We start from the raw sequence: 11,683 nt of genomic DNA on the forward strand, positions 1-11,683 counted from the left end.
GAATTTCTGGTCGAATTCTGCACTGAAGCCACTAGGCCTGGGTTTTTTTGGTTGGGAGACTTTTGATGACTGCTTCTATTTTGTTAAGGGTTATATGTCTGTTTAGATTGTTTATCTGTTCTTGATTTAGTTTTGGCAAGTGATATCTATCCAGGAAATTGTCCATTTCCTTTAAATTTTCGAATTTTGTGGAGTACAGGTTTTTAAAGTATGACCTGATGATTCTCTGGATTTCCTCAGTGTCTGTTGTTATGTCCTTTTCATTTCTGATTTTGTTAATAAGCATGCTCTCTTGTCTTTTGGTTAGTTTGGACAAAGGTTTGTCTATGTTGGTGACTTTCTCAGAGAACCAATTCTTTATTTCATTGATTCTTTGCAATGTTTTCCTGGTTTCTACTTGATTGATTTCAGCCCTCAATTTGATTATTTCCTGGCTTCTACTCCTCCTGGGGGAGTTTGCTTCTTTTTGTTCTAGAGCATTCAGTTGTGCTATTAATTCTCTAGTGTGACTGTTCTCCAGTTTCTTCATGTGGACACTTTGTGCTATGAACTTTCTTCTCCTCTCCGCATTGCTTTCAGAGTGTCCCATAAATTTGGATATGTTGTGTCTTCATTCTCATTGAATTCCAGGAAGTCTTTAATTTCTTTTTTTATTTCTTCCTTTACCCAGGGTTGGTACAATTGTCCATTGTTCAATTTCCATTGGTTTGTAGAGTTTCTGCGATTTGTGTTATTGTTGAATTCTAATGTTAATGCATGGTGATCTGATAAGATACAGGGGGTTATTCCAATTTTTTTTGTATCTGTGGAGGTTTGTTATGTTTCCTATTATGTGGTCGATTTTAGAGAAGGTTCCATGTGGCACTGAGAAGAAGGTATATCACTTTGTGTTTGGGTGGAATGTTCTATAGATGTCTGTTAAACCCAGTTGGGTCATAACTTCTTTTAATTCTTTTGTTTCTTTGTTAAGTTTCTGTCTGGAGGTCCTGTCTAATGGTGAGAGCAGAGTGTTGAAGTCTCCTACTACTAGTGTGTGAGATTTTATGTGCAATTTGAGCTTTAGTAATGTTTCTTTCACGATAGTGGGTGCATTTGCATTTGGGGCATAGATGTTCAAAATTGAAACTTCATTTTGATGGACTTTTCCTTTGATGAATATGAAATGTCCTTCTTCATTTCTTTCGATTGATTTTAATTGGAAGTCTAATTTGTTACATATTAGGATTGCTATACCAGCTTGTTTCTTGGGTCCCTTTGATTGCAAAGTCTTTTCTCAACCCTTTCCTCTGAGGTAACGTCTGTGACATTGAGATGTGTTTCTTGTATTCAGCAGAAGGATGGTTTCTGTCTTTGTATCCATTCTGCTAGTCTGTGTCTTTTTATAGGCAAGTTGAGACCATTGATGTTGAGGGATATTAATGACCATTGATTGATGATTCTTGTTTGTGCTTGATTTATTGGTAGTGGTGTTATTGTGTGTAGGTTCTCCTCCCTTTCTTTTTTGGTGTTTGGTAAAGCGGGATTATCTATTGCCTTTGTCTTTGTGAGTGTAGTTATCTTCGTTGGGTCTAGGTTTTCCTTCTAGCACTTTATGTAGAGCTGGATTCATGGATACCTACTGTTTAAATCTGGCTTTGTCATGGAATATTTTGTTTTCTCCATCTATGGCAATTGAAAGCTTTGCTGGATATAGTAGTCTGGGCTGGCATCCTTGTTCCCTTAGCATTTGTAGGACATCTGTCCAGGATCTTCTGGCTTTCATAGTTTCCATTGAGAAGTCTGGTGTAATTCGGATAGGTCTGCCTTCATATATTACTTGGCCTTTTTCTTTAGCTGCTCTTAATATTTTCTCTTTATTCTGTAGGTTTGATGTTTTGATTATTGTATGGTGAGGTGACTTCTTTGTCTGGTCCAGCCTATTTGGTGTTCTGTAAGTGTCTTGTATTTTCATAGGCATATCCTTCTTTAGGTTAGGGAAGTTTTCTTCTACTCTTTTGTTGAATATGTTTTCTGTATCTTTGAGCTGTGTTTCTTCGCCTTCTTCTATACCTATTATTCTCAGGTTTGGCTTCTTCATGGTGTCCCATATTTCCTGAATATTTTGTGTTAGGGATTTGTTGGTTTTGAGATTTTCTTTGCTTGATGACTGTATGTCCTCTAATGAGGCTTCAACACCTGAGATTCTCTTCTATCTATTGTATTCTATTGGTGATACTTGCATCTGTAGTTCCTGATGGTTTACCCAACTTTTCTATTTCCAGCATCCCCTCATTCTGTGCTTTCTTTATTGTTTCTATTTCATCTTTCAATCCTTCAACTGTTTGAATTGTTTCCTTCATTTGTTTGGTTGTTTTTTCTTGGTACTCTTTAGATTCTTTATGAGATTTGTTTATTTCTTGATTTTCCCCCCATTTAATGGATTTTTTGTTTGTTTTTTCTTCTGTTTCTTTAAGGGATTTCCTCATTTCCTCTTTGAGGGTCTCTATCATCTTCACAAAATAAATTTTAAGGTGTGTCTCCTCTGCTTCGTCTATGTAGTGCTTTTCAGGTCTTGCTGACGCTGGTCTCTAGTTTCTGGTGGAGTCATGTTTGTCTTTCTATTGCTAAGTGAGCTCTTATTCTGTCTTCCCATCTCTTCTTCCAGTGGGTGCAGGTGGGGTCTTTCTTTCTCCCCTTGTCTCCTTCTTTTCTGAAGCTGAAGCTGGGGATGCTGGAGCGTGGAGTCTGGAAGGACTGGTGCCTTTCCTGTGTGGGCAGGTCCTCTGGATGCCAGGAGCGGGCCCCCAGAAGATTGAGGGAGTGGTTGATGGGCAGCAGAGGGGGGGTGGTTGGTCCCAGGGGGACCCAAGCTCACCTGAACCTAGGGACATTGGAGGGTGGGGTCTGGAAGGACTGGTGCCTTCCCTTGTGGGCGGGTCCACTGGATGCCAGGAGCGCTCTCCCCCCTCCCCCAAAGATTGAGGGAGTGGGTGATGGGCAGCAGGGGGGTGGTCCCAGGGTGACCCAAGCTCACCTGAACCTGGGGACCCTTTGTTGAGTCTTTATGTGATCTGGATACCAGGTGCATAAAAAGAATTAGGCAATGTTCTCTCTGTTGCTATTTGGAGGAATAATTTGAGGAGTATTGGCTTTAATTCTTCTTTGAATATATGATAGAATTCTGCACTGAATCCATCTGGTTCTGGGTTTTCTTTTTGCTTCTGAGATAGTTAGTAAGTGCCTTTGTTTTACTAGGGGTTACAGGTATGTTTAAATTGTTTATTCTGATCTTGATTTATCTGTGGTAGGTAGTATTTGTAAAGAAAACTTTCTGTTTTTTTAAGTTTCCAGTTTGGTGGAGTACAGATTTACAAAGTATGTCCTATGATTCTTTGGCTTTCTTAAATGTCTATCTTTATGTTACTCTTTTCTTTCCTAAGTTTATTACTTTGAATATTTCTCTCTATTGTTTAGTTAATTTGGCTAATTTTTATTGAATTTCTAAAAGAACTAACTTATTTTTTCATTGATTCATTCTATCGTTTTGTTTGTTTATTTCTATTTCATTGATTTCAGGCCTCAGTTTGATTACTTGTTGCCACTTCTCTTAGGTGACATTGCTTCTTTTTTGTTCTAGAACTTTCAGGTGTGTCATTAATTTACTAATATAAGATCTCCATTTTTTTATATAGCTACTTAGTGCTATGACCTTTCCTCAGCACTTCATTCATTGTGTCCCAAAAGTTTGAATATGCTTTGTATTAATTTTTATTGAATTCTAGAAAATAATTAGTTTCTTTATTTATGTCTGGACCCATTTTTCATTCAGTAGAGTGCTGTCCAGTGTTCATGAGTTTGTAAGTTTTCTCTTGTTGTTGATATCCATGGTGACCTAATAGTATGTAGGGGGTTATTTCAATTTTTTGTATTTGTTGAGACGTGCTTTGTGCCTGAGTATGTGATCAATTTTGGGGAAAATTCCATGAGATGCAGAGAATAAGGTATATTCTTTTGTGTTTGGGTGAAATGTTCTGTAAATATTTGTCTCTGGTATTCTCGCTTGTGTGGCCTCTGGTTGAGCAGGGGATCTTCACCCCATTTAAGGGCTGGGACCTAGTAGGGTAGGAGCTCTGGAGTAGGGTAGATGTATCATCAAGAGAGTGAGAGAGAACTGTGGGTAGGCCACACATACCTTGGTTTCTGGTGGCCAGTGTGATCTCAGGCAGCCAGCATGGCCTCTTGTCATAACTTCTTTTTGGTTGTGAGCCTAGCCTTTAACGGCTGAGCCATCTCTCCAGCCCCATAACTTCTTTTTAAAAAATATTTAATATTATATTATTATTTGTTTTTGGGGTGCAGGATGGGGCTTGTATGTCGCAGTGTGAGTATGAAGGTGTAAAAGGCAGCAGGACAATTTTGTGGAGTTTTCCTCTTCTGCCTTTAGCTGAGTCCGGGGAACTGAATTCAGATCTTCAGATTTACACTGCATCAAGTGGCAAGTTCTTTTACCAGCCCGAGTTATAACTTTTCACAAGAGAATAACCCCAGCATTATGACACTAAGCAAGAATAGATATTGTCTATGGAGGAGCAAACCACACAGAACATTTGTGGCTTAGAGAGGAGCAATGGATGTTCTAGAGATGTTTAGGTTGCTAAAGGTCACACTGAATGAAAAAGAAGCTAAAGAGTAAACTGAGAGTAAGACCAATTTCAACACTGATGGCACAAAGTCCTATCCAGTAGAAACTTTGTTTACACACTGGCTCTGCTATTCTCAACAGTTAAGTATATACATGAATTACTGGACTTGTGCCCCCTCATGCCCCATATAAAGGCTGTCAACTTGGTTCTCAGGAGTAGCCATGTTGGTGGCATAAAACACTAAGAAGTTCTTATAAAGAGAAGCAGTAGCTATCATATAAAAGGAAATTTCGCACACACATTGGGCATGGTGGTGCATGCCTTTAATTCATAGAAACCCTGTCTCAGAAAAAAGTAAAAACCATATATGTTCTATATGTTTTGGTTTTCTTTATGTAGTTTTCTAGGCTGATGAGCAAACCTAGGGTCAAGTGCATGTTAGGGTGTGGTCTATTACTGAGTTACCTCTCCTGTTTGACCCATTTGGTTTATGATGTCATTTACTGCCAGGATTTCTCTGTTTACTTTTTATCTGCATAACCTGTCTATTGATGAAAGTGTACTGAAGTTACACACTATCACCATGTGAGGGTCAGTGTGTGATTTAAGCTGTAGTTGTGTTTCTTTGTAAAAAAAGAAACACTGGGTGCCCTTGTGTTTAGTGCATAATTGTTCAGAATTACAATGTCCTCTTGGGAGATTTTTCTTTTAATCAGTATATGGTATCCTTCCCTATCTCTTCTGATTAGTTTTTTAAGTCTATTTTGTCATATACTAAAATGGCTATTCCAGTTTGCTTCCTGGGTCTATCTGCTTGGAATATCTTTTTCCATCCTTTTACCCTGAGGTGATGTCTATCTTTGATGTATATTGGGTGTATATATTGATGTATATTGAATGTATATTGATGTATATTGTGTGTATATTGGATGCAACAGAAGGATAGATCCTGTTTTAATATCTAATCTGTGAGTTTATGTCTTCTTATTGGGAATTTGAGACTATTGGTGTTGAGAGTTATTAAAGAGCAGTGTTTGTTGACTCCTGTTATTTTGTTGTTATGGAGTTGGTACCCCTGCCCTTTTGATACACTGCTCCAGAATTATTTATTCCTGCATTTTCTTGGGTATGGTTAACCTTTTCAGGTTGAAATTTCTTTACAGAACCTTCTGTAGAGCTGGCTTTATAGATAGATACTATTTAAATTTGCTGTTGTCATGGAATTTGTTTCTTACAACCATTGTGATCAAAAGTGAATATAGAAGTCTGAGCTGGCCTATGTAGTCCTCTTAGAGTTTGTAGAACATCCATCCAGCCCCTCTGGCTTTCATTGTATCCACTGAGAAGTCAAACATTATTCTAAAGAATCTGCCTTTATGTAATACTTGGTCTTTTTCCCTTGCAGCTTTAATATTCTTTCCTTGTTCTGTATGCTTAGTGTTTTGATTCTCACATGCCAAGGGAACTTTCTTTTCTGGTGTAGCCTATCTGGTATTCTGTATGCTTCTTGGACCTTGATAGGTACCTCTTTATTTAGATTGGGGAAATTTTTTCCATTTTATTAAAAGTATTTTCTGTGTCTTTAATCTGGGTTTCTTCTCGTTCCTCTATTATTCATAGATTTGTTCTTTCCATAGTGTCCTATATTTCCTGGATGTTTTGTGCATGGAATTTTGAAGACTTAATATTTTCTTTGACTGGGGTATCTAGTTCTTCTGTCTTGTCTTCACTGCCTAAGTTTTTCTCTTCCATCTCTTGTATTCTGCTAGTGAGGCTTGCCTCTATGATTCCTGCTTGAGTTTCTAAATTTTTTGTTTCCAATTTTATGTCACTTTGGATTTTCTTTATTTTTCTATTTTTATTTTTAATTCCATACCTTGAACGGTTATCATCATTTCATTCCACTGTTTGTTTATGTTTTCACAGATTTCATGAATGGATTTATTTGTATTCTCTTTAAGGTCTTAAACATATTCATAATAGCTGTTTTTCAGTCCTTGTCTTGTGCTTCAGTTGTGTTACATTCATATGTATTAGGATTTCTTGGTTCTGGTGGAGCCATACTGTCCTGAGTGCCATTGTGTTTTTGTGGTGGTATCTGGGCATATGGGTTTTGGATGATTCTAATTCTAGGTGTTTATACTTGGTCTTGTCTTTGTTGGGTAGAGGTTCTGTTCTTTGGTTTCAGTTGCTTTCTCTGTATTTTAGGAACATGTGGTGGCTGTGGGCTGTCTATTAAGGAATGCTTCTGAGTCCCTGCCAGGTGTGGCCACTGGGGTTCTGTGGTAGAATGTCTTCTAGAAATTGGGGGTTGACATGAAGGAATGGGGATAGGCTAGAAGAGGGGCTGAGAGGTTCCACAGGAAGGGGAAAAGCTGAGTCTATCATGAGGTTTGGTGAAGTCCCAGGGAGTAGTGCCAGAGAGGGAGGACAGACTCCTGCAGGTTGTCTTCTACAGGATTGAGGATGACACTGGGATTTAGTAATGGAGGACAAGAAGGAGAGTGCAGATCACCTGTTTGATTCCCTGGCTAGTGTGTCCAGCGGATTCTCAGGTAGAAAGTGCCACCAGGTCTTGCTAGCTATTACAAATGGAGGAGGATTTTTTTAAAGACACAGGCATTCACTGGGGATCTTGTGAGGGTGCAGCCATTTGGACATCAAAAAGTACTCTGACATCTTCATGTCTGACTTCCAGTTTCTAGAACTGGGGGAAAAATAAATTTCTGCTGTTTCAGCCACCCCATTTGTTCTAGAACTTTGTTGTGACAACCCTACCGCCTGACTCCCAGGGTTTCCTAAAGGCCAACAACACATGAAAAGATACTCATTAGTCATCGGAAAATGCAAATTAAAACCACAATAAGCTAACATCCCCCAACCTACTAGAATGGCTATAATTATAATATCTGATGGTGCAAAAAATTTTAGCTACTATTATAATTATTGCTACAGTCAATAGATACTTCTTATAATAGGTTGTCTTTGGCACTGTTCTAGAGAAATGCATCACAGAGATAAAGAAAACAAAGGATGTCCTACTTTCCTTGAACTTATGGACACAGAAGGAGAAGACAAGACTAAATCAGTCAAAAGAGCTAAGACTGTGATTGTAAAGGTGACTTTGGGAACACACAGCAACATGATATAACCTAGATTAAGGGCAACATCGATAATAATTAAAAAGAAGGAGAGCATAACAGACCTTTTCTGACAGAACAGAACTGAGACACATGAATTCACAAACAGGTGAGCAACTGCTGTTACTGCACAGATGCTGTTCAAATAACCACTTGGCATTACTGAAACATGAGACCGAAGATTCCTCCAGGATATTCCTCTCCACTTCCCTTTAGGGTGATCCATTTCTGGCCCCAACTCAAGCCCAGAAACAGAAGATTGCAGTCCAGGTTGGCTTCATGTGAAAGCTGCCAGCTCCAGGCTTCCAAGAACTCCATGCTAATTTTAATACTCTCTTATCATCTCCTGAAAGTGTAAATATTTTTTTGCAGAGTTCCACATTTTCATGGTGTATATATTATGTAGCCAATCCAGTCTGCTGCTAAGAGTAGTCATAATTCTTAACAATTTAATACGTTCCTTAAGGAGCCTCACCTGGGTACTCTGTAGGTGGCTCAATACACTGTAAAAGAGGTTTATTTGCATAATAGAATGAAAAGTCACAGATCAAAAAGAGTGTGTATTTGATGTCCAGAGAGGGAAGGTCTAAAGCGGTTGTCTGGAATAACAAATATGACTGTCTTAGTTAGGGTTTCTATTGCTGTGAAGAGACACGATGGCCATGGCAACTCTTATAAGGAAAACATTTAATTGGGGTAGCTTACAGTTCAGAGGTTTAGCCCACCATTTTTGTGGTGGGAAGCATGGTGGCATACAAGCAGATATGGTGCTGGACAGGGAGCTGAGAGTTCTCCATTTGGGTTGGCAAACAGCAGGAAGTGACAGGCTTGAGCTTCTGAAACCTCAAAGCCCGCATCCAGTGACACACTTCCTCCAACAAGACCACTCTTCTAATGATGACACTCCCCATGCGTCTATGGAGGTTATTTTCATTCATACCATTATGTATGTTGTAGCGGGATGGTGGGAAATCTGAACCTGAAACCAGGGCGCCTGGGTTAGTAGAGCATAGTCATCATATTTTTGAAATTATTCAATTGGCAGAACAAATGTGAAATAAAGAATTTCCAAGTTTCCCCAGACTACCTGTTTCTTTATTTTTTTAAAAGATGTTGTCACATTTGCTTTGTCCAGTGCACCAGAATTTCTGAAAAGATGCTTTGTCCACAAATATTTACTAAAGCTTCAGCGATTGTGGAGAGTTTGGAGGTCCCAGAGCATAATTGCAATTTCTCTATCTTTAGCCCCCACAAAGAGTCATTCCTTGTCCACATTGGTGACAGATGTAATATCCTGATAAACAGATACAAATCCCTAGAGATTTATTTGCTTAACAAAGGGAAGGATGAAGAATACCAGGAAATAACACCTGAGGTCTTAGTTAAGATTCTCCCACTTTGCAGAAATTATCTCCCAGGTGCTTCTGTCAATATACAAAACAACAAAACAACAAAACACCCCACCAAAAAGTGCCTTGATTTATAATGTTCTTCTCCTGTTACCATTAAGTTCCATGAAACTGCTTCCATAGTGGAACATTGTATCCCAGACCATGGTCATTTAAATTTTGATTCTAGAATAAATATTCTCTTTGAGTTGAGCTGTATTATTGTGGCAATGATTCTTCTTTTTTCTTCCCCCCTGAACTCTCTAAGAGAGGCTACTTGCAGATATAACAGCCTGTAAAATCTGTATGTGCTTTAATAGAAATAAAAATAAGCCTTTAAGTGCTCACAGTATAGCATCAAATGGAAGACACTTAGCATTGTTCTATACTTCTTTTTATAATCTAAGGCATCAAAATTTTGGGTGACTGGCCCAAAAGCACTTGACAGAAAAGTCTGTCATGCTTCCTTACGTGTAGGGTTTGGTCCAGGTTCCCGTGTTACATTCAGTGGTAGACTCTGGTTTTTGAATGACTTATTGTGGCAGGATATGGATGTGTGTCACAGGTGTGTTTTTAGTAACTTTTCCAGGACACAACACACACACACACACACACACACACACACACCTGCCGATGTTCATATTGTCTTGGTGTAACTTTTTTATATTTTGTGATCAATATATTATTACTACTAAGAAGGATCCAGATGTACATGCTTAATTAAAGAAATAACTTAAACAGCAGCCCCTGGGATTCACTGAGGAACCTTTGGTGCACTGCTGAATTAGGCACATGTGTGCGAATAAAGACACATGACTTCAAAAGCCATAGCTATCTATTACCACACACTAGTAGGTGATGCTGGGCAATACTCATTTTCTTTAGCTATAAAATGGTAGTGATAACACATACCTCAGAGGCTGTTAGGAAGATTAAGTAAACAATGGAGGTGAAGAATCCGGTGTGAATAAACATGTACGCTGTGATTTAGTTTCTGTCAAGTTTATGTACTAATGGTAATGGTGCCTGATACCTCAGTAAGCCTATTTATAGCGGCGGGTGCAGGAGCTGACACTTAGGTAATTTCTTCCTCAGTTTGTAGGAAGAGTTAACTGGTTTCTGTGCAAATACAATGCTTTCTCTTTTATGTGCTACACCACATCAAACTCAGTACCATGCAAAAGATTTTTGCTTATGTAGTCATAGGAAAGAAAACTTACATCAGTTGGCTTGACTATTTTGTTTAACTACGCATTATTCACATTCTGAAACTTAGCTGTGTGTTTTATGGGTGGTGGTGGTTTCCTCTTACTTGACGCTTGATATCTTTACCGAGGCACAGTATTTTAATCAGAGACATAAAGGTCATGACTAGGACCATTTATAACCATAAGAACAACAGGGCTTTCAGTCTATTTCGGATTTCCAAGCACGATGTTCAGTGAGTTGTTAACATGAGCTACTGACTCCTCAACAGCCTCTAAGACCACGGTGTTTTCATTGCTTTTCAGTGTGATTTCACTTGTTCTGTCATCCATAATTGCAAAGATGTTAACAGGAAAAGAGTTGTGAGGGTAGCTGCAGGTTTAACCCGCAGCATTCTGGTTCTTTAGGCTGTGGTCCCTGTTCAAGTTCAGGCATTTTAGAGCACAAGGTAAAACAAACATTGAGAATTTCACTTGTAAATAACAGAAGCTGGATTCTAAGTAGCAGAAGAAAATAGACCGTGTGATGAAAGAAGTAACCATCAGTTATGAGTACGATTGAACTTTAAGGAAGTATTTATACCTGACCTCCAATCCCAGCACTTGAGAGGGTAGAGGCAGGAGGGCTTGTGTGAACTCAAGGGCATCCTGGTCTACATAGCAAGCTCCAGGCTAGCTATGGATACACAATGAGAGTGTCTCAAAAAGTATGCATTTGTTTTCATGAATATGGATGTTCTGTCTACATGTATGTCTATGCAGCCTGTGTGTGGTGTACCCACAGAGGGCAGAAGAGGGTGTCAGATCCCTTTGGGGCTGGAGTTACAGATGGTTGTGAGCTGCCATGTGGATGCTGGCAATCAAACCCATGTACTCTGGGAGAACATGGAGGACTCCTAACTGCCGAGCCATCTTTCTGGTCCTGTAATTAAACTTTGTTTTATTTTATTTTTTACGTAGTGGAAATAATATGCCTCCTCAGTGAGGAATTACTCCACACGCTTAGAGATGAAAGGAAAGTGCTTTACTTAAAGACTGCACCAACTGGGGCTGACAACCAAATAAGAGTCAGCCCCAGGCAAAGATTTCATTAGATTTGATTCACCTTAGGCTTATGCACTTTACACATGCTGTCATTTTAAATTTCTTTTGGGCTTGGCCCCACGTTACACTTCCAAATAATAGGGACAGGAGACTGTGAGTCTGGATACTTAGGCAGACAGGAGATTTGCACCACAAAGGCATTACATACTGCCAGAGTTATTTTAAGTATGCCAGTGTAACAACAAATAGTCGTTACCCAGGGTCAGCTGGTAGAAATATGTTTT

This window comes from Mesocricetus auratus, unplaced genomic scaffold (genome assembly GCF_017639785.1).
Source record: "Mesocricetus auratus isolate SY011 unplaced genomic scaffold, BCM_Maur_2.0 Super-Scaffold_100676, whole genome shotgun sequence".
Classification (NCBI taxonomy): Eukaryota; Metazoa; Chordata; class Mammalia; order Rodentia; family Cricetidae; genus Mesocricetus; species Mesocricetus auratus.